General features: G+C 38.9%; 1 protein-coding gene across 3 annotated transcripts in view; it reads left to right on the top strand.

Moving 5' to 3' along the window:
- LOC146395765 (uncharacterized) overlaps window positions 1-24,650 on the top strand; it is a 591,473-nt gene that overhangs the window by 566,174 nt on the left and 649 nt on the right. The gene's annotated exons all lie outside the window — the stretch shown is intronic.

Below are 24,650 nucleotides of genomic sequence, written 5' to 3'. Positions count from 1 at the left end.
AAGAAAACAGAAGGACAAGGGTGAAGGATATAAGGAGGCAGTTGCAGGACCAGGAGAGGGAGGATTTACTAGAGAAATGAGTCTAGTTAGTGGCTGCTTAAGTTTGTCAAATTACTCATGAGTCTTGGCTAAAGAATCTTTTAGTGAAGAAATTTGTGATTCAGAATTCATTTGGTAGCCTCTGCATACCAGTACAAAAAAAAAATGCTGCCAGTTGGGATAAGGTAATCCTATTCTCTTTCTTTTCTATGCTAACTTCAAAAGGACTGATTTTGTCCATCTCCAGTGTTTCCCAGAGGAGCCACAGAACACCCAAGTTATCCTTGGCAAAATGATGCGATTTAGTAAGACAGATGTAAGAGTGAGGGTTATAATGAGGGTATATTTGGAAAGCAGGAATTTCTCCTGGAAGAGGAGAGGATTTAGACTTAGATGACCCTGTGAGAGGGGGTAATAGTTGCTCACTTCATGCCATGGGTCCCACCCCTGATGTTTGAACTCCTCTGAATGCAGAACCAACAGCCCACACTCTTGAAAGCAGAAAACCAGAAAGAACAACTCTCTCTATCAATGCAAGGAACCCAGGAAAAAATGGAGACAGGTGAACCTCTTCTAGTTTTGTTGGTGACCCAAAGCCAAATTTGTTCAAACTGACACCAGTCTGGTAAGAATCTTACCTATCTGTGAGGCCAGTTCAAACAGCTGCCTTCTAGAGCCCAAACCTGTTTTTGACCCTGTGGTTCTCTTTCTTATGAAAAACAACATTTTATTTTTATTTATTTAATTTTAATTTTTTAATAATGATTTTTATTTTTTCCATTATAGCTGGTTTATAGTGTTCTATCAACTTTCTACTGTATAGCAAGGTGACCCAGTCACACATACATGTATACATTATTTTTTCTCACATTATCATGCTCCATCATAAGTGATTAGACATAGTTCTCAGTGCTATACAGCAGGATCTCATTGCTAATCCATTCCAAAAGCAAAAGTTGGCATCTATTAACCCCCAGTTCCCAGTCCATCCCACTCCCTCCTCCTCTCCATTGGCAACCACAAGTCTATTCTCCAAGTCCATGATTTTCTTTTCTGTGGAAAGGTTCATTTGTGCCTTATGTTAGATTCCAGATATAAGTAATATCATATGATATTTGTCTTTCTCTGACTTACTTCACTCAGTATGAGAGTCTCTAGTTCCACCCATGTTGCTGCAAATGGCATTATTTTGTTCTTTTTTATGGCTAAGTAGTATTCCGTTGTGTATAGATACCACATCTTCCTAATCCAATCGTCTGTTGATGGACATTTAGGTTGTTTCCCTGTCTTGACTATTGTGAATAGTACTGCAACAAACATGCGAGTGCATGTGTCTTTTTTAAGGAAAATTTTGTCTGGATATATGCCCAAGAGTGGGACTGCTGGGTCATGTGGTAGTTCTATGTATAGATTTCTAAGGTACCTCCATACTGTTCTCCATAGTGGTTGTGGCAGCTTACATTCCCACCAACTGTGCAGGAGGGTTCTCTTTTCTCCACACCCCATCCAGCAGTTGTTATTTGTGGACTTATTAATGATGGCCATTCTGACTGGTGTGAGGTGGTATCTCATGGTAGTTTTGATTTGCATTTCTGTGCAAAATCTGCATGCAAATCAGTGAAACTAGAATACACCCTCACACTGTGCACAAAAAATAAACTCAAAATGGCTTAAAGACTTAAATATAAGACAAGACACCATCAAACTCCTCGAAGAGAACATAGGCAAAACATTCTCTGACATCGACCTTACAAATGTTTTCTCAGGTCAGTCTCCCAAAGCAACAGAAATAAAAGCAAACATAAACCAATAGGACCTAATCAAACCGACAAGCTTTTGCACAGCAAAGGAAACCAAAATAAAACAAAAAGACAGCTCACAGAATGGGAGAAAATAGTTTCAAATGATGCAACCAACAAGGGCTTAATCTCTAAAATACACAAACAACTTATATAACTCAACAGCAAAGAAGCCAACAACCCAATCGAGGTATTTTTTAATTTCTTTCTTGATTTCCTCATTGACCCATTGGTTTTTTTAGTAGCATGTTATTTAGTCTCCATGTAGTTAGTTTTTTCTCATTTCTTTTGCTGTGGTTGATTTCTCCTTGCCATTGTGGCCAGAGAAGATAACTGAAATAATTTCTACAGTCTTATATTTGTTGAGGTTAGCTTTGTGCCCCAGTACGTGATAGATCCTTGAGAATTCCGTGCGCACTTGAGAAGAATGTATATTCTGATTTTTTTGGATGTAATGTTCTGGAAATGTCAATGAAGTCTAACTTTTCCCTTGTGTCCTTTAGGATCTCTGTTGCCTTATTGATTCTGTCTAGAGGATCTGTCCATTGATGTGAGTGGGGTGTTAAAGTCTCCTCCTATGATTGTATTCCCGTCAGTTTCTCCTTTTATGTCTGTTAGTATTTCATATAGGTATCTGGGTGCTCCTATATTAGGGACATAGATATTGACGATTGTAGTATCCTCTTCTTGAATGAATCCTTTAACCATTAAATAGTGTCCTTCTTTGTCTGTCTTTATGGACTTCATTTTAAAGTCTATTTTGTCCGAGTATTGCAACTCCTGCTTTCCTGTCTTGTCCATTGTCATGAAATATCTTTTCCCATCCCCTCACTTTCAATCTGTGTCCTTTGCCCTAAGGTGAATCTCTTATAGACAGCATATTGTAGGTTTTTGCTTTTTTTAATGTAATCTGCCACTCTGTTTCTTTTGATTAGGGCATCCAGTCCATTGACATTTAAGGTAATTGTTGATAGATATGTATTTTTTGCCATTTTAAGCCTTGTTCTCCGGTCAATTCTATGTTGCTTCTTTCTTCCTTTTTTTTTTTTTTTCAATCGGATGATTCCATTTATTTTATGCTTGAATATTTTTCTTTTTAGTTTTTGTGCATGTAATGTTTGGTTTTGACTTGTGGTTGCCCTGTTTTTTAAGTATTTTAACTACTTCCTGTATCTGTTTGCTTTAGCCTGATAGTCATTATAGGCTCCAACACATTATTAAAAAAAAAAAGAATCTATTTTTTCTTACTTTTCTTCCCCACATTATATGATTTTGAAGTCCTTTTTTAACAGCTTCATGTTTGTCCTTTTGCTGTTCTTTGTGTTTATCATTGGTTTTACAGTGGTTTCTTTCCCCCTCTTTTAAATCTGTATGCTGGCTTATTTAAGTGATTGCTTTCCAGTTGTAGTTTCCCTCATTCCATACCATCTTACCTTTTTTTTTTTTTTTTTTAGAGAAGCCCTTTTAATATTTCTTTTAGAATGGGTTTAGTATTGCAGTATTCTTTAGTTTTTGTTTGTTGGAGAAATTCTTTATTTCTCCTTCTATTTTAAATAGTAATATTTCTGGATAGAGTATTCTAGGCTAAAGATTTTTTTTTTCCTTTCAGCTCTTTAAATATATCTTACCACTCCCTTCTTGCTTGTGGTGTTTCTGTAGAGAAATCAGCTGATAGCCTTATGGGATTCCCTTATAATTAATGCTTTGTTTTTCTCTTGCTGCCTTTAGAATTCTCTATCTTTAGCTTTTGCTATTTTTATTATTATATGTCTTAGTGTGGGCCTATTTGGGTTCAACTTGCTTGGGGCCCTCTGAACTTCCTGTATCTTGATATCAGTTTCCTTTAGCTTTGGAAAGTTTTCAGACATAATTTCTTCAAATATATTTTAAATCCCATTTTCTTTTTCTTCTTCTGGAATCCCTATTACGTGTAGATTGGCCTGCTTCATGTTAACCCATAAATCTTTTATATTGCTTTTGTGTTTTTTCATTAGGTTTTGTCTGCTGTCCTGATTGGGTGATTTCCATTATTCTATCTTGCAAGTCACTAATTCATTCCTCTGCATTATTCATTCTGCTCTTTAGTGCCTTTAGTTCAGTTTGCCTCTCTACAAATGAATTTTCTAGTTTTTCTGTGTTCCTCCTTATATTTTCTAATTCCTTTCTAGAGGAATCTGCATTACCATTCATATTCGATCGTAATTCCTTCATATTCAGCCTTAATTCCTTCAGTATTTTCACCGTCTCCCTTTTGAACTCAATGTCTGCCAGACTGCAGAGGTCTGTTTCATTGTTTGGTGCTTCAGGTGAATTCTCCTGTTCCTTTAACTGGGAATCGTTTCTGAGCTTCTTCATCTTGCTTATGTTTTTCTTTTTCTGTGAGTTTCGGGAAGCCAACCTGTAGTCTTTGAGGGCTACTTCTATGCAAGAGTTCCCCTTTGTATTTTGTGTGGGGGTTACTATTTATTTTTGGCATGGGAGTTTGAATATTTGCTGTCTCTTTCTTCAGTGTGAGCAGACTGTTATCCCTAGGATGCTCAGTGTGTTTTCAGGGAGAATGAGGCATTGGGTAAGGCCAGCAGTCAGTGCTTGGTCTCTGGGATCTCAACAGCAGCAAGGACTGCAGGAAGGTGGCACAGGCTACTCCTAGTTTCAGAGCCCTGGGAAGAGGTAATAAGCTCTAGGCAGATCTACAAGGTGTCCAGAGCATTTGGCAGTAGCAGCAGCAGGGTGTCTGAATTCCCAGGGGAGTGAGGACAACGGCTAGTGTTTGATTGCAGTGCCCCCCCCTCTGAGGTGATTGGAACCGCAGGTGGTTCCTGTTGGGGGAACCTAGTGGTAGGGGGCCATGCCCACCTCTGAAGTCAATGAAAAATGCAGTGGTTTGCCCCCACCACCTGCTTAGCCCCCACAGCTGTTCCTAGTTGTAGGTTCCTGGAAAGGGACAGTGATCAAGTGTCTGGGCAGTGCCCAGAGCATTTGGCAGTGGCGGCAGATGGACTGGTATGCTCTCAGGGATGTGAGAGCAACAACAGGTTGTGTTTGGTCACAATGCCCTCCTCTGTGGTGCCCTTTGAGGTGGTTGGGGATGCAAGTGGTTCTTGTTCAGGGATTCCCAGTGGCAGTGGGCCACGCCCTCCTCTGGAGGTCAGATAATTGTGGTGGTGGTTTGCCTCTGCCACCTGCAGACCATGCTAGGAGCACCCCATCCCGCTTAGCCCATGCAGAAGGTGCTGCACCATCCGCTCCTAGTTGTAGGTCTTGGGAAGGGACAGTGATCAAGCATCTGGATGCTGCCCAGAGCATTTGGCAGTGGCAGCTGCAGGGTGGGTGTGTTTCCAGGGGAATGAGAGCAACAATGTATGGTGCTTGGTTGCAGTGCCCTCTTTTTTTTTTTTTTTTTTTTTTTTTTTTTTTTGCTGACCCTTGAGGTGATTTGGGCTGCAGGTGGAGCCCACTCACAGTTCCCCAGTGGTGGCAGGCCATGCCTCCCTCTGGCCTCCGAGATGACCACCAGGTCCGTCCCTGTTGCCTGTAGGTCACACAAGAAGCACCATGTTTCACTTAGCCCCCTGCTGCCCTTAGTCCACACAAGAGTTGCCTAGCCACCTATAGCCTGCACAAGAAGCACCCAGTCTCCTTAGCCTGTGCAAGACGCTTCTATCCACCTGTAGCCTGTAACAGAGGTGTCCCACCCTCTGAGAACCTGTGTGTATGCCTACCTGCTAGTGCAGGAAGATTCCTATGGTGATCAGCCCCTCCTCCTCTCTCCCTCCCCAATAGTGGTGCCTTGCTTCTCCTGCTGGCCCAGACCTTCTCCCAGGTTCCCTCTGCCATGGCATTCCACTTCCCAGCCCATAGCACACTGCTCCCCTGCCCATGGCACATTGCCCCTTAGCCCCTCAGCCTGTCCCCACAGAGCCAACCCCGGTCCTCTCCCCAGGACTGACCTCCGGAGCCTAAGTCTCAGTGCCCAGCCCCCACCCAAGTGTCTCCGGCTGTGGTGTCCGAGCTGGTGGTTCAGATGATCTGTGTGGCTCTCACTCTACTTTGCCCTCTCAGTCCAGCTGCTATGCTTTTCTTGGTGTCTTTGAGGTCCCTCCATCTTAGCTCATCTCCCCGTCAGTTATGTGGCTTCCCAAGATGTGGGTTCCTTTTCTCTTTCACAGCTCCCTCTCAGGACTGCCAGTCCCATCCTGATTCCTTTTCTCTCTCTCTCTTTTTCTTTTGTTCTACCCAATTATGTCGAGTTTCTTGCCTTTTTGGAGGTTTAAGTTCTTCTGCCAACATTCAGTAGATGTTCTGTGTGAGTCGTTTTAAATGTAGATTTTTTTTTTATGTGTTTTTGGGAGAAGGTGAGCATGATGTCTTATTCCTCTGTCATCTTGATCCTCTTCCAAAAACAACATTTTAGATATCATGACACAAAATGCAAACAAAAAAGGGAGCAAAAGGGATGAAAAGAATTGCCCTTATAGGATGGATAAATAATAAAGTCCTAATGTATACAACAGGGAACCATATAAAATATCCTATGATAAACCATTATGGAAAAGAATATGTGTATGTATAATTCAATCATTTTGCTGTACACCAGAAATTAACACATTGTAAGTCAACTATACTTCAGTAAAATTAAAAAAAGGAGAAGTTCCTATTGTGTATCAGTGATAACAAATCGAACTAGTACCCGTGAGTATGTGGGTTCGATCCCTGGCCTTGCTTAGTGGGTTAAGGCTCTGGTATTGCTGTAAACTGTGGTGTAGTTTACAGACGTGGCTTGGATCTGGCATTGCGATGGCTATGGTGTAGGTTGGCAGCTGCAGCTCTGATTCAACCCCTAGCCTGGGAACTTCCATATGCTTCAGGAGCAGCCCTTAAAAAAAAAAAAAAAAAAAAAAGAATGCCCTGATTCCATCAAGGATACCAAACTAATAGAAACCAGTAAAAAAAAACTCAGTACAAAAATGAGAATAAATAGCCAAAAAATAAATAAAGTTTAAAGCACAGTGCTAGGTCCTCTGCCCTGTTTATATAAAAGACAAAATATTTAATATCCTTTATCCAGCTGATAATTTTAAGGTATATACATTTTATTCTGGATCATCATTTTTTTCCTCCTCATTCCCAAGCAGCATGTAAAAACGTGAGATAGTATTTTTCCATATTTAAAAAAGTCCTCCTTGGCCACACATCACACACACAAACACATTTTTCTGAAGAAAAATTCATCAAAAGTTATAGTCTATATGCAGAAACCTTTGGTTCTTCTCAACTTCAATCCCACCCCCACCCTCCCACTCCCACTCCCCTCTTAAATCCATTCTGACCAGGCTCCCTTCCCACTACTCTAGCCAATACACTTTTAGTAAGGCTGCCAACGGCCTTAACAAGTTGCTAAATCCAATCTTATATCCTCATCTTTCTCCATCTCTTGGCATGATCTGATCCAGCTGATTATATCTCTCTTCTTGAAACACTTCCTTTGATAAACTTTTATCTAACTAGTCTTTCTTAATTCTCCTACCTCTCCTTTTCTTTATTCTTCCTTGTTTCTCATCTCCCAGACATCTAGGTAAATATGGCTGTAGGCTGGGTCTCTCCACTTCTTATTTAGCTACCCTTATCCCCTAAATGATCTCCAGTTTTAATGGCTTAAAATGATACTGTATACTATTGACTTTCATGTTTATATCTATAGTCTGAGCCTTTCTTTTGGAGCAGTTAGATGCTTAACAACTTTTACATTTAACAAACACCTAAAATGAAGCAGGGACAGGAGTTAATTTGCGGTTTTCTGCCAAGAACCTATTCTTTCCACAGTCTTCCCAAGTTTAGCAAAAGGCAATCCTCTCCTTCTAGTCACTCAGACCAAAAATCTCAGCATCCTGCCAGACTCCTTTCCTACTCTGCTTCTTAACATCTTCTTCAGAAGTAAATCCTATTGGCTCTATCTTCAGAATGTATTTGGAAGCTAGACATCATTCACTACCTCCTGGACAAGTGAATATCTTCCTACTGATCTCCCTGCTTCCATTATTGCTTCCCTGCATTCTCATCTTCATCAGCATCCAATGGCCAGAATGATTGCATGAAATCTAAATGAGACTGTGTCAGTCCCCTTCACAAAGCTCATTTATGGCTCTCCAGCTCACTCAGAATAAAACCAAAGTCCTTACAATGACCTAAATTCTGGTTCCCACAACATTTTGACCTCATCTCCTAGCACTCATCTTTTACTTACTCTACTCCAACCAGTGTACATGCCTGAATGCTCTTTAAGTATATTTAGCATGAACCAGCCTCAGGGTCTTTGCACTTGATTCTTAACCAATACTGCCTATTTCACATCCCTGCTCCCTTTAGCTCACTATACAAATATCACCATATCAATAAGGCCTTCCCTATCTAATCTGCTTAAAGTTGTCACTAGCCCCATCTCCAATGCTCTGGGTCATTCTGCTGTATTATATAAGGTATATAAGTCTCTGCTTAGTTTTCCCCACAGTGTTACTGAACTCAGTGTTATTCAGCTTGCTGCTTGATAGCTGTTACTCAAGAGGCAAGTGTTAATAGAAAGAAAGGATTGTTTTAATCAGAAGACTGGAAATCTGGGGAGAAGGTGGACTCCTGTCTGTAAAACCAACTCTCAAGATTCTGAGCAGCTATGGCAGTTTTTAAAAGGCAAGGGGGAAAGAATATCAGTGAGTCATCAAAACAGGAGGTCAAGTTCTGAATTATTCTCCATTGCATGCAGACTGTCTGGTTTCTCATTATCTTTTTTCATTTGTAAACTTGCCCATATAGTCTGCCTGCAGGATTACTAAGGGGGATGCTGAGGGTAGAGGGCCAGTCATTGTTTACTTAATTATTTTTTAATGGCCACACCCAAGGCATGTGGAAGTTCCCTGGCCAGGGATTGAATCCATGCTGCAGCTGTGACCTACACCACAGCTGTGGCAACACTGAAGCCTTTAACCCACTGGGCTGGGCTTGGGATTGAACCTGTGTCTCCACATCGACTTGTGCCACTTCAGTCTGATTCTTAACCCACAGTGCCAAAGTGGGAACTCCTTTACTTAATTCTTTATTCTTCTTTTAATCTAGGAAAAGAGTTAACATGTTAGGCAAGGCATGGTGTGCATTCAGAACATGTCAGGAATTAGGTTAAATTTCTCCTCATCTCATTTCTATATTTATGGTTTAAGGGCAACAGAAATATGCAAGCAGCAAAGGGACAAAGGAGCTGCTTACAAAACCCCACTTGTCAGATATCATTCCATTTCTATGGGATTGGGGACAAAGCTCTGTCTTCTGTAATTTCTTCACGCTGACGTTGGACACCATAGTCTCAGAGTGGAAGATGGCAACGTGGGTCCCTAATATCTCTTTGCTGACAGTTTTAGTCACTCACTTACATGTATGGGCAATACAAATTACAATTATTTTGATGCCCACAAAGATACAGATTATTATGAGCAATAATGTTAATCCTATTCTCCTGAGGCCAGTTCTTGGAATCATGCTCATCATAGACTCAATACTGCTCAAAGTGGAGCAGCTTATGTCACAGCTGCAATCTGGTCATCATGCAATTAGTTTTTCCCCTTTGATGGCAGTTAGAGTGTCTGTAAAACAGCTCAAGAGTGTGTATCAGATACTGCAAAATTCCGTGACTCTGTTACCTTAATCATCAACTGCTTGAACCTACTCTTCTGTGACTTAGGGAGTCCTGGGAAACTTCAGCTTTTCTACAAACAAAAGACAGGGTACCTGGGGGGTCCTTTGTATTTGGGGGTGTCCCTGCAGGGTTTTAATCAGTTTCAACAGCACTTCTCACCATGAGTAGTACTTGTTGTTTGCTTATTTGTCTGTCTCCCACAATTAGAATGTAAACTTCTTGAAAGCAATGGCTGTGTTTCTGTTTTTTGTTTGTTTTGCTTTGTTTTATCAGTGGTTTCCTTTTTTAGCGAAACATAGTTGATTTAAATGTTGTGTTAATTTCTGCTATACAGCAAAGTGATTCAGTTACACACATATATATATTCCTTCTTATAATATTGCTTATCGATTATGGTTTATCATAGGATATTGAATATAGCTCCCTGTACTATGTAGTAGGAACTTGTTTATCTGTCCTACATATAATAACTTGCATCTGCTAACCACAACCTTCTACTCCATATCTCTCCCAATCAAAACACTCCTTGGCAACCACAAATGTGTTCTCTATGTCTGTGAATCTGTTTTTGTGGATGGTTTCATTTGCGACATGTTTTAGATTCCAAATATGAGCAATATCATATGTTATTTGTCTTTCTCTGTCTGACTTCCTTTACTTAGTATGATAATTTCTAGGTCCATCTATGTTGGGGCAAATGACATTACTCCATTTTTTTAATGGCTGAATAGTGTTCCATTGTGTTTATGTAACACATCTTTATCTACTCATCTGTCAATGGACATTTAGATTGTTTTCATTTCTTGACTGTTGTGACTAGTGCTGCTATAAACATGGGGGCACATGTATCTTTTTGAGTTATAGTTTTATGGATATATGGCAGTGGCTTTGTTTTGTTTCCTGCTGTATCTCTATGCTCAGAACTTTCCCTGGTAGAGTAGGTGTTTGATGATATTTGTTGAATGCATGAGTAAATAAAACCAATATCTAAATAAAAACATTTAATGCATGCCCATCATGTGACTCTGCTGCTATGCCAAATACTAGCCAATCCAAAAAGTATAGAAGACTTTAAAACAGTGACAAGGTTGTCAAAAAATTTGTAAAAGAGCTAAGCAATGAATGAGTGTTGATTTAACTGTAAATGCTATAGAAATTCAGAGGAAGGGAAGATCTTAAGGCTTAGGCAAGGAGGACTTTATGGAGGGTGGGGCAAATGGCTTAATGTATCTTGACCTTGAGGTAGAGTTTCTCTGCAGAAAAGAAAAAAAAAATGTTATCAGTTGTGCTCTATCCCTACTTCATATTTTGAAAGTGATTAAGGCCAAAAATTGAATAGGCAGGGATTCAGACCTGAAACCACATTTTTTTTTTTCTTTTATGGCCAACCTGTGGCATAAGGAAATTCTGAGCTAAGGGTCGAATTGGAGCTGCAGCTGCCAGCCTTCACCACAGCCACAGCAATACCAGATCCAAGCTGCATCTGTGACCTACACTGCAGTTTGTGGCAATGCCAGATCCTTAACTCTCTGAGCAAGGCCAGGGATTGAACCTGCCTCCTCACGGACACAATGTCAGGTTCTTAACTCACTGAGCTATAGGGGGAACTCCTGAAGCCATATTTCTTAACACTCAAAAGCTCTGACTTTATAGTTCTCAGGTTAAATGTTAACAGCTTCTTGTCTAGTGAGTCATGCTTTGTTCATGCATTCATTCACTATTTTTTATTCTTTCAATAATTTATTGAACAATTTACATTTTCTTAATATTGTACCAGAGCTGAAGATGATTCAAAAGTATATGATATGATCACTGGAAGGTTTTACAAATCAGTAGAAGAGAATAAAAATCATACGCAAAAAGCTGCCAGTTAGAAGCATAAGGTGACATAATTCCATGCCTATTGACTGGCAGAGTCAAGGTTGATTTGTTTGTGGTGTAAATGTCTTATAGTTCACTGTTCCACAAGGATAGTATTACATTAGATCTACCTTACAGAACTTCTGTGCCTTATGGGAGCTATAATACACTACACACTTTGTGTACTGCGAAGTGCTACTCAAACATTTACTTTCACTATCTGAAAGCAGGAGGAGGGTAGGTGACTTGAGAACTGATCTATGCTTCCTGTGAGAATTGATACAACTTGAGAATCATGAATATGCAGACCATTAGAGCTGACCAGCTTATAACTGTGGAAGATCAGTGGCAAATATAAAATTTGTAAGTCTCAGGGCAATGCACTGAACTTTTCCAAAGTTCCAGCACAAGTAAGAACATTTCCAACTCAGGATCTAGTGAGAGTCCACCCTTTTCTTGAATTATTTTGGAGAAAATGCATTTCTTAAAGACCTTTCAAGGACAAATACCATATGAAATCACTTATATGTCAAATCTAAAATATACAAATGAGAGAGTTCCCATTGTGGCTCAGTGGTAATGAACCTGACTAGTATCCATGAGGATGCAGGTTCGAACCCTGGCTCCGCTCACTGGGCTAAGGATCTGGCATTGCTCTTGCTATGGCGTAGGCCAGCAGCTGCAGCTCTGATTCAACCCCAAGCCTGGAAACTTCCATATGCTGTGGTGCAGCCCTAAAAAGACAAAAATAATAACAATAAATAAATAAATAAAATATACAAATGAATCTATCTACAGAACAGAAACAGACTCACAGACATGGAGAACAGACTTGTGGTTGCCAAGGAGGTGGGGAGGGAGTGGGATGGATTGGGAGTTTGGGCTTAGTGCTATTACATTTAGAGAGGAGTTAAACAGCAAGGTCCTACTGTATAGCACAGGGAACCATATCTAAACTCCTGGAATAGTCCATGATGGAAAATAATATTTAAAAAAATATATATGAATGACTGGGTCATTTTGCTGTACAGCAGAAATTAGCACAACATTGTAAATCAGCTATACTTTAGTAAAAAATTTAAAAAAATATTTCAGGAAATAAAAGTAAATTCTACCATTTTACAAAGTCTATTAAGCAAAAGTGCTATTGGTACTACACTTTTAAGCTATTTTCTCCCCAGCATAGAAGGGAGTTTAGTTGCTAAGTTATCCTCCTGGCCAAACTTGGGCTCCCCCTTTATTGCTGCCTCTCAGCTGGAACCTGCAGCAAAAATGCATACATTTGCAAGAATTATGCCTCAGGAAATTGTCATGACCAGAGAGAAGCTATGGGAACCCATTTTCTCTCTTTTATCAACAAAGTTAGATTGAATAGTTCAATTTTTTTTTTCATTTTCAAGAATTGATGAAATAGGGAGGAAAAAGCACTTAGATTTTAGAAGCAAGAAATTGAAGACAACTTTTTAAAGCTTAAAAAAGTTCAGAGTGGTAAAAGGGGTAGGGGCATTTTGACATATACTCTTTTAAAATATTGATTTTTTTTTCTAAATTGACCTGAAAGCATGACAAATGTTTACTCTGACACCCAATACAGTATTAAAACACCGTAATATCAGGGTGAAAATTTGATGGGCTGTAACCTTAGCAGAAGGGAAGATAAAATGTCTTATGCGACCCAGGGTTCCTGAAAATGCTTTATGTTTCTCACTTTTTAAATTTTTTGCCATTTTGGTTTTTCTAATTTTTATTTATTCACCTCTATTGCACTCATCTCAAAAAGAGAAAGGAGAAGCTATTTCTGCTACTGATGTTGCCAAAGAAACTTTATTACTCTCAAATAAAAGGTTGTTGGTTTTTTTTCTCTTTAAGTAGGAATGAGTAAACTTGTTGATATTGTACCTTACTTACTCTTTCAGTAATAGATGTTCAATCATTAGTCAACTACTTAGAGGTAATGAATCAGCACTCCATGGAAACAAAAGGCAGTCATGCCATGCTAAAGAGGTTTCCTTTCAGAGCTCACAAAGGTTCTTTGTGCCTGGAAATGTATTGATTTCATTAGATGTGCTAATTTACCAATTCTCTGGTTTGAAGACTGTAATTACAACCTAATATACAGACCTCTGTATATAGGGTTATTGCAAGAAGAAAAAACTTTTGCTTTCAATTTAGGAACAGTATATGTATACATTTTCCCTGGCAAATGCTAGTTATAAATCTCCCTTCTGTACCCATGAGGCTCTGTTATTAGTCTTTTATTAATAAACTGAACAATTTCGTACAGTGTTAATGAGTTAGTGCTTATCTCTTGCTCTCTTTCATGGTTAGAATGTGCTGAAGAACTGGACAATTTATCTAAGCATGTGGGTGACTAAGGTACATGACAGTTTTAATAATTAGGTCCCATCTATCTCTATTTTCACTGATGAAAAAGTGTTACACTTGATTTTCTCATTTTCATAGCTGTATCAGGGTTCAGAGAAAACAAATCACACACAGTAATATGGTAATAGAGCTGAATTATACAGCGTTTTCACTCTAAGTGGATTTTTACTGCATTCTGTGTACACTCTGTTTTTGAAACAATTACTAAGGCATGAGGAATAAATTAGGGTGTTCTTTGTTATCTTTTAGAATATTCATTGTTTTTAAAGCACGTTTGCCTGTTTGTAAATGCTTTCTCCCTTGCTACTCTGTTTGGTTCTGTTTTTTCCCCTAAGCATTAATCGTCTACCTACCATGTCTGGGCACTGTACAAAAAACTTCCACTTTGTTCTACCTACTTAGCTAGATTTATTGGGGGTGCAAGGGTGCTAGTGGAAGTATGTGAACGTGTGTGTGCTGCCCTCTACCGGACTAATTTTTAATAAGTGTTTGGAAATTTCATTTTTTGGTTTTGTGGTTTTTTGTTTTTGGTTTGGGGGTTTTGTTTTGTTTAAGGGAAAAGACAAAAAGGAAAGAAAATTTAGGGAGGACTGTACTTCTTCTTTATATTACCTATAAATTCTTTGAGATTCCTGTGCATCTTAACTCAGGAATACCACAATCTAGGACAGCATCTTGCACATAGCAGGTGCTCAATAAATGTTTGTTAAGTAAATAAAGAGCTTACCAGAATTTCCTTTTTCCTTGGAATATGAAGTCTGTAAGCATTTAAAGAACATTGCCTTAACTTTGAAATATATAAATACAGAAAAATACCATAAAGCTTATTAGAAATAGGGTAGGTCTGCACAAGACCCCTCATGTGAGTGACCAACTTTGCCAATTTTAATAATAATTTAATATTATATAGTCAGAGGCCTGAAAGCAGGAAGAAGAGTAGCCACGTAGATATCTGCTAAATATTATACCCAAGTGGGCAAGAACTTCAGACAATGCATTGGGCTACGAGTAAAGCAAGCATATTAAAGAGAGAGATTACTCTTGTATGAAGTATCTTCTACTTCAGCCATATAGCAAATGTCACCTCTCTGAAACCCTCACCTCTCAACAAACAACAGGTAAAAGAAAAAGCCTTTTAAGGGTGTGCTCTAGAACAGTATGCAAGAAAGGAAAAAAAAAAATCCAGTGTAGGAGAAATGGCTATTGATGAGTGAAATTTGTTTGCATCATTTACGTGATAGAGTCTTAGCTGGTGAATGGTTTCCCAGGCTGGGTCTGAATTGCCCAACTCTACTCACATCTAGATATAGCTAGCTGACTATACCAGTTGCAAATTTGTTCTCACCAGTGGAATGAAAATGAAAATGATAAGTGGTACCTATACGCAAAACTTTTAAGAAGTTGGTGCCCCCTTCTATTTTCTCTTTACCTTTCTGCTGACTGGAGATGACAACAGCATGGCACACAATGGAAAGAGACTAGGAAACTCCCTTAATATTCATGGATTAGAGGAAATACCAGTGAAAAAAGAAAAGGTTTTGTATTAAGCCTCTAGGATTTGTTAAAGCAGCTAACATTACTTAACCTCATTATTAGAGTAATATCTATTTGTTATATGCTCCAGACTGTACTAATATACTACCCTAATTTTCTCTCTCTATATATATATGTATATAGCATATATAGAGAGTATATATATATTCACATACATATATAGTATATATACTATAATACTAATGTTAATATACTATAATTACAATATTCTGTATTGCACTATAATACTGCTATGCTATAACACTAGTACTAATACTATAATATCTTACTTGTGCTAAACTAAACTATTCTAATGCAGTTGACTCATGAACAACATGGGCTTGCACTGTATAGGTCCACTTATCTGTGGATGTTTTCAAAGTAAATACTACAGTACTACACAGTCCATGGTTGGTTGAATCTGCAGAAGTAGAACTGTGGATACAGAGGGCCAACCTTAAACTTATATTCGAATTTTCAACTACACAGATGTTGGCTTCCTCAACCTCTGTGTTGCTCAGGGGTCAACTGTATATTGTATTAAGGCAGAAACATCTTTTAGAGAGACATTCAAATAAAATTCTTAAAACAAGGAGTTCCCATTGTGGCTCAGCAGGCTAAGAACTCAATTAGTACCCATGAGGATGTGGGTTCAATCCCTGGCCTTGCTCAGTGGGTTGAGGATCATGACATTTCTGTGAGCTGTGGTGCAGGTCACAGACATAGCTCAGATCCTGTGTTGTTGTGGCTGTAGTGTAGGCTGGCAACTATAGCTCCAATTCGACCCCTAGCCTGGGAACTTCCACATGCCACAGGTGCATATGGAAAAAATAAATGAGTAAAAAATAAATAAATAAATAAATAAAAGATCAAAACAATAACAAGTTTGGTTAACTTTCCAGAGGCCATTTGTCCTAGGGGTTTCCAATAGCCAGGACTGCCCTGCAGCCTATACTTGTCATTAATTTGGTCTGTGTCTTAAGAATGGATGGCCACAAATAGAAAAGGCAGAGTCTAAAGACTTATGGAATGTGTGGTGTTGGATACACCAAGGCTTTGGTGTGAGTAATTGTGAGGCAGCATGGAAGGTGCTCGTGGGGCCAGGCATGAAAGAGATGGGAGAACTCATGTTCTGTGCTTGTATTATTTCATCATGGAAAAGCCAATTTCTACTCCCATTACAATATAGCTGACTCTGCAAGATTTAGCATCTTTATCCTCTATGGATAACATAGTAGTGAATTTAAGCAATCTTTCCTTAATTAATAATGTAGCTGATTAAGTTTATTTGTTATCTTTATTCATTTGTAGTGAATGAAGATATTTGACTCTCTTTAAACAAACCTGATACTGTGAGGCAAGCTGATGCTGTGCTTTGCTTGGTGTGGTTGAGACGTCTCCGAGGGCATGTCTTGACCCATGCTGAGTGCAAAAACCATCTAATAATGAGCAAGATGATAATGGAGTTCTGATGCATGCACTTTAAGCCCCGTTGTTATCATCTTATTTTCATAAATGATCTTTGCATTTTTTAATGGAAAAATGTGTATATAAAAATTCACTTGTTGGGTTAGAAGGTGCTTAAAGATATTATCCTTCTCTTCCTCTTCTTGTTCACATTTTATTGTACATTTGCCTGAGGGCTCTTGAACAAGACCATGTTTATTAATCCAATAAAGAGGTCCAGGTAATGTTGATCGTTTACTCTTGACCTATAAGAAATAGGTATTTATTTTATTGGTGTAATGAAGTTTTATAGTTTCAGAATTTCTTCGCACTTTAATTTCTCCCAGAGTTCAGGATTTGCAGTTTCAAAAAGTAAAAACGTGTTGATGCAAATGCATGCTCCCGGAGTCTTTGGCCTTTACGGAGCTTTTTGAAATTCTCCTCCTGTTGGAGTTTTCATTTTCTGGCCCACTAAAAGCTTTCTTGTTGGAATTTGGCCTTATCAAACACCACTCGAAATAAACTGGCCAATTGTTGGATCAGAGGGATCTTTTTATCATTTGGAGATTGGAATTATCATGGGTTATAATAAGATTTGAACTGGAGACACAGGTGGAGATGTGTTCTTTATAGCTTTGTTGTAGTTCTGCCTGGAGGCAAGGTTATAAACTAGATAACCTCCTGGGGTTTCCTATAACTCTATGATTTCACAATACTAATCTCCTTGAGTGAATCTAACATTTTTATTCCTCCTTTGAAGAGACTACTACCTCGTGCTTTGAAAATACATTTCCCTTTGTTCTCGAAGGCATCAGAATATGTTATCAAAGAACAAAGTGGAGATTTTCAGGAAATTTGTGAGCATGAGGTCTACTTCATTCTTCTGAAAGGAAGTGGGAAGATGGGACAGATCTGTGCTTTCCCAACTTTATTTTGGTTCAGTTCAATTCCAATAAACAAGAGCCTAGCGTCTGCTTATTTAGCTGGCACCATGATACCAAAAATGAGGAAACAGTCTTGTTTATCACACAGGTTTGTTGTAAAGATGAAATGAGATAAAAAAAATATGCACAGAATTTGGCACATAGGAAGCCCTCAATAAATAGTAGTTATTCCTGGAGTTCCTGCTATGGTGCAGTGAGTTAAGAATCCAACTGCAGCAGCTCCAGTTGCTGCAGGGGTGTGGGTGTGATCCTTGTCCTGTGCAGTGGGTTGAGGATCCAGTGTTGCTGTTGCTGCATCATAGGTCACAGCTGCAGCTGGGATTCAATCCTTGGCCCAGGAACTTCCGTATGCCACAAGTATGGCTTAAAAAAATAAAAATTAAAAAAAGTAGTTATTATTGTTAATATTGGGAAGGAAGCACCTGGATAGTTTGAAACACTTTGAAATGTTACATTTAGTTGATGCCAAGTTCTCAGTATCTACAGGGTATTATTCTGAACAGTCACACATGGAAGGCAATGCCAAGTCTCCAGTATACCTGAGTTTGAGTCCTGCTTATATCTTCACTACATGACTCAGTGCTGCTGATCTTATTTAGGACTGTCAGCTTTCTGAGTAAAGAAAGCAGCTTATGGCAGGCTCACATTCATAGGTAACCACGGTTATGATTATGACGTTCTGGGTGTTTTGGGCTAGATCTTTCTCAAAATGGAGCCTGAGCCAGAGACTTGCATGTAGGGAGATGGCTTAGGAATTTAAGTCCAGGGAGTTGGATGTAGGGGCTGGGAAATGAAACTGGGAAGGAGGGAAATTCATATTAAGTGACTGTGTCTTGGCCAATGCTACAGGTGACACAGCCACGCTTGTCAGGACTTTTTAGAGAACCTTATGAAATGTGTTTCAAAATTGTCTAAAAAGGGAATTGTATTAGTCAGGGTTGTAGAAGCAATAGGGTATAGAAGGAGATTTAATATGAGTGATTGGCTGATGCGATGATGGAAGCTGAGAAGTCTCATGATCTGCTATCTGCAAACTGGAGACCTTGGAAAGCCAATGATATAATTCTGAGTTCAAACACCTGAGCTGATGATGGTAACGTCCTAGTCTGAGGATGAAGAAGTTGAGATAAGAAGTCCTAGCTTGGGAGTCCCTATTGTGGCGCAGTGGAAACAAAACTGACTAGTATCCATGAGGTTGCAGGTTCGATCCCTGGCCTTGATCAGTGTCTGTGACCGTGGTGTAGGCTGTCAGCTACAGCTCTGATTAGACCCTTAGCCTGGGAACCTCCATATGCTGCAAGTGCAGCCCTAAAAAGACAAAAAAAAAAAAAAAAAAAAAAGTAGTCCCAGCTCAACGTTGAGCCAAGGGAGAGAAAAAAAAGTCACCCTCATTCCTTCATCCCTCTACCTTTTGTTCCATTCAGTTCCAAAAGGATTGGTTGGTGCCCACCTACACTGGAGAGGGCCATCTACATTGAATCCACCAGTTCAAACATTAATCTCGTCTGGAAATGCCTTCGCAGATACACACCCAGTAATAATGTTTTATCTGGACACTCTTTGGCCAGTTGAGTGGACAGATAAAATTAACAACCTAAGGAACTATTTGTTCAAGGGTTTTCTGGCAGTGGTGGTGGATGTAGGAAAGGGTGAGGGGCTGGGGCTTAGGTTTGAGGTGTGCCATACTGTCAAGTTATACCTAAGTGAGCCTGATTGCTCAGAAAGCAAGTTGTCCCAGTGACTCAGCAAGGATGGGGTCTAGAGAATGTGCAATGGCTGATAGGCTAGAGGCTATCCCAGAGAAACAGGTCAGTCAGTCACATTGCTTGCTAAGCTGGGAAGAGACACACACCTGAAAAGTATAAAATGCGTTTGAAGGAATTAGTAAACTGAGTCTCAAGTGAGTTCTATGATCTGTTGGTTGTACTCAGCATGTTTCATTTGATCCTACTGCACATCCTTTGAACTCTGTCCTCAGATCATATTAGCTGTTGGGGTTTGGGGAAATAAAAACAACACAGAAGGTTCCCAACCTTGGAGTGTAATAAAAACTGCTGGAATAGATCATTTTACTGTCTCTTCCCACTTCATAATATTGTGTAAACTGTCCTCTTAAAACAGGACTCTAAGAACAGAACTTCTCTGATTTGGGTGGGTCAGCAAATCTTTAACCAGAGGGGAAAATGAAATATAGATGGATTGAATTGTAGCTCTATTTAGAAGGGAGCCCTCTTTACAAATTTTTTTGAACACAAAGATTGTTTAATCTTTACTGATGGGTGGAAAACGATTTTAAAAAGAGAGATGCCTTCTATTCACCTACCTCTATAGCTATTAGAATTCACATTTATAGCAACTTTTTGTCCTCTCCAGAAGAAAACCTTTATTCGCCTGTAAGAATAGTCAGCGTAATATTAGCCTTCGCAGATTTCCCAGTAGGTTGCTAAAAAGAACTTCTTTATTTCTATAAAGTCTTCGTGTGCTGGCAAAAGCTTTGGGGATCTGAAGCAATATTCACAGTGAGGTGGAGAATTTGAAATTATTACCCAACTGCCATTAGGCTTTGCTTTGAACATTATATAAAAAGAATAAGGATTCGCACTAATAGAATATCCTCATAATTTAGAAAATAATCCATACAAACATATAATTATATATCTCTGAATAGTCTGTAACCTAAACTGTGTCAAGGTCTTATGTTAGTGGAAAATTTAAAAGCCATAGACCTTTATTATTTAGTGAGAATTTGAGCACTAAGGATTGGCTGAAAAGAGTGAAAACTTTTTCTTTTTTCAATGCTGTTTCACAATTTAAAGTGTTTTTGTTGTTGTTGTTATGACATAAACTATGCAAAAGGAACAGAGATTATGATTTCAGTATTTCTAATTCTTGGGTTATTTTGCGTCTATCATTGATTTAGAATTATGTGTTTATCAAAATATATGTATGTGTGTATCAAAGATAACATGCTTTTAGCATTTATGCTCAATGTAAAATTAAAATTTGTACATATTCAATTTTAATCAAAATGTCTATCAGTATGATCTCAATATATTAACTAATAAATTGATTTTCTTTTTAAAACCTACTTATATTTCAAGATTCTAAATTCCCCTAAGTGTCTGTAGTTTAAATATCTATCATGATAAAATTATTAGTTTGGAGATACTCTTCTAAATTATACATAAAAATCACCAAGCATATCATAGGTCTTCTTTGGCTTACTGGGGGACTTGATCTAATCAAAAAGATGGTTTTATTTATTTATTTATTATTTTTAGTTTTTTTGCTTTTTAGGGCAATACCCATGGCATATGAAGGTTCCCAGGCTGGGGTTGAAGTGGAACTACAGCTGCCAGCCTACGCCACAGCCACAGCAATGCTGTGATCCGAGTTGCATCTGCAACCTACACCACAGCTCACAGCAACACCAGATCCCTGACACACTGAGCAAGGCCAGGGATCTAACCTGCATCCTTATGGATACTAGTTGGGTTTGTTTCCGCTGTGCCACATTGGGAAATTCCCAAAAAGGTGGTTTTAAATTAACTCTTAATTAGGAAGAAAAATTAAAATTCCTTAATCATACAAAGGATAAACTGGTAGAACATGTTTAACTTTAGCAATTGGGATGGTTCAGTTTCCTATATTCCCAGACATCTCCATCTTCCTCCTAGTTACTAGGATGCTTGTGCAAAACTCAGAAATTCAATCAGAAGATAAAATGCTGAAATAAGTCTTTTTTTCATTGTTCTGTTGACTTGAGGATGAGAAAGTTTTCTTATTTTCACAGTAATGAGTCAGAGTCCTTATTTCAAGAAGCTAAAGTGAAATATCTGAGATAATGCCAGGTGAATTAATGCCATTTCTAGAGTTAATCAGCAGTGCTGTGTCTGCACAGAATTATTAGTTCATTTCTTTGAACTGAAATAATTGGTCACTTCCAACAGCAGATTTAAAAGATCTTTAAGGCCGAACTGAAGAAAGATAAATACTGTTTACATGCATTACTTGACCATTGGGATTGCATTTTCCACCGTATTGACTAAATGACCTAATTAAGAGCTAGGTTTAACATTCTGTATACATAGGGTGACCTTCCAAGCATAGCCTGCACATGGAGAGTGGAAGACCAGTGTCCCAAGACATTCATTTTTATGAGAGGGCAGGGCCTTATTTTCTTGGAAAGCCAACTTCTTTCTTTTAATGTTGCTTATTGTGTCTAAGCTTGTGTTCTCGTTTCATTTCAGAAACATTGCTGCTTGTTAGATATGTGTAGACACCTGGGAAGTGACATTTCTAAGAATAAGAATGGTACTCCCTCAAGAGCTAAAGATTGGTCCAAAAGCCTTTCATCTCCTCTAATTTCAGAGTCTAGACTGAGTAAACTGTTGGCCTCCTTTCAAGGGTCGGACTTCTACCAGCCCATCACGTGGGAATGGCACATGAAATATTTAGGTTGTGATTTTGGAGACTTCCCCATATTCGGATATTTTTTGGTCTCCTCTTTCAGAAAAAAACACCTGAACAAATGAATGCAGATGCTCTCTTAAACTGGGCAAATTTGAAAGCCAAACCACATACTTTCAAAGGGAACGGGTAGATTAAAAGAAGTACAGTGCTATGATTTCCTCTGGCACTATTTGGAGAGGTTTCATCTTCCTTCAGACCCATGTGTACGTGTCAGGAATTGGTTATTGGTTCATTGTTATCAACTCTCTTGGAAGGATTCATTAATTTTATAACACAACATCTCTTTACAATGAATAGTTCCACAAACTGAGAGCTTCATTATTTTATTCATCTTGAACCTGCTTGGCATGCTGCAGGATTCTTTGGGAATAGAGTATTGTAGGATGAGACTATTCCCATTTTAAATAAGCCACACATCTGTTCATGCAGCGTCATCAGTAAAGCAAATAATAAACCTCTCTCAGGAAAACCAGTAAAAAGACTCTTCTCCCCATCCTTGGATGGAGCCTAATCCTCACAGAGATGAACTCTTATACAGACCCAAGAAAACAGTGTCAGTAAATTATCTTGACTATTAACCAGTCAAGCCACAGAAGGAGGATGGGAAAAGATGCCAGACCTATAGGATCTGGCAGATCTAGGTTCAAATCCTAAATCTTGGAAATGTTCAATCTCTCTGAACTTTAGTTTTCATGTCAGTAAAATGGGGACCACGGAACCTTCCTCATAGAATTGACACGATTGCATGCCGTAATATACATAAAGGGTGAATGTCCACCCTCAATTATTGGTTGATACTTCAGTGAACAGTCCAGTCCTATCAGTTAGAATACTTTGTGTTTCATACAATGAAAATCTAGCTCAAACAGCTTAATAGGATGATTGTTATGTCACATAGGAAGTTTGGAAATAAAGGCAGCTCTAGGGTTGGTGAATTCAGTGCCTACAGAGATCCCTTCCAACTTTGTGCTAGACTATTCTGAATATTCTTTTTGCACTAGCTCTCTTCACAAGATGCTTTCTTTAGTTTTAGGGGTATATCTTTATCAGGAAAAGTCTAAAGTTGTAAAATGGGACTTTTAGTCACTATACCCCCTTGTTGTTCAGAAACTTTTCCCAGGAAAAGTTCCATGCCTCCCTCCCATATCAGTAACTTGGCTGGAATTGCGTCCCATGCCCATAACTCCCTGCTTCCCAGTCACTGGTAAGAGAAGTGGGACTATAGGGTCCCCATGAGCAGCATAAACCAATTGTGATTTGGCCCCTGGGCTTGAGGCTGGAGATGGAGCTGGACCCCATTTTCCTTTGGGGCAGCTGGACATGCCTCCTTGATTGAAGTCTAGGTACTGTTAGCAAGACTGAGGGTGAGAAATAGCTGTTGGAGGGGAAAACAACAATGTCTGCTCTGCAGCGTTATCTTAAACTCAACCATAGATTTCTCATGGTACTAAACACCAAGTAAATACAAAAGTTGTTCACTGGAAGGTATAAGAATTGAATTGAAGGGGTTCCCATTGTGGCTCAACAGGATAAGAACCTGATATAGTGTCTGTGAGGATGTAGGTTTGGTTCCTGGCCTCAGGGGATTAAGGATCTAGCTTTGTTGCAAGCTGTGGAGTAGTTTGTTGATATGGCTCAGATCTGGCATTGCAGTGCCTGTGGCATAGACTGCAGCTGCAGCTGCAGTTCCAATTTGACCCCCAACCTGGGAACTTCTATATGCCATAGGTATGGCTGCAAAAAGAAAAAAAAAAAGTTGATTTGGAGATCCAAAGCAAACTCTAATGAAGTCTTATATGGCACAGGGCAGTGTTTCTCAGACTTGAATGTACATATGAACCATGGCTCTTACTAAAATGTAAATTCTGATGCAACAGGTCTAGAGTGAGGCCAAAAATTGTCATTTCTTTTTTTTAAATGATTTTTTATTATTTCCATTGCCATTGGTTTACAGTGTTCTGTCAATTTCAACTGTACAGCAAAGTGACCCAGTTATACACACACACACACACACATATATATATTACACATTCTTTTTCTCACATTATCATCCATCATGTTCCATCATAAGTGACTAGATATAGTTCCCTGTGCTATACAGCAGGATCTCATTGCTTATCCACCCCAAATTCAATAGTTTGCATCCATTAACCCCATACTCCCTGTCTATCCCACTCCCTCGCTCTTGGTCACCACAAGTCTTGTTATCTATTCTCCAAGTCCATGAGTTTATTTTCTGTGGAAAGGCTCATTTGTGCCATATATTAGATTTCAGATATAAGTGATATCATATGGTATTTTTCTTTTTCTTTCTGACTTCACTTAGTATGAGAGTCTCTAGTTCCATCCATGTTGCTGCAAATGGCATTGTTTTGTTCTTTTTCATGGCCGAGTAGTATTCCATCATGTATATATACCACATCTTCTTGATCCATTCATCTTTTGATGGACTTTTAGGTTGTTTCCATAGCTATTGTGAATAGTGCTAAA

This window comes from Sus scrofa, chromosome 15 (assembly GCF_054392235.1).
Source record: "Sus scrofa isolate SSC_HxYL_T2T_F1_AM1 chromosome 15, Sscrofa_HxYL_maternal_Yorkshire_Landrace_v2.0, whole genome shotgun sequence".
Taxonomy (NCBI): domain Eukaryota; kingdom Metazoa; phylum Chordata; class Mammalia; order Artiodactyla; family Suidae; genus Sus; species Sus scrofa.
This window is presented reverse-complemented; position numbering and strand designations above follow the sequence as displayed.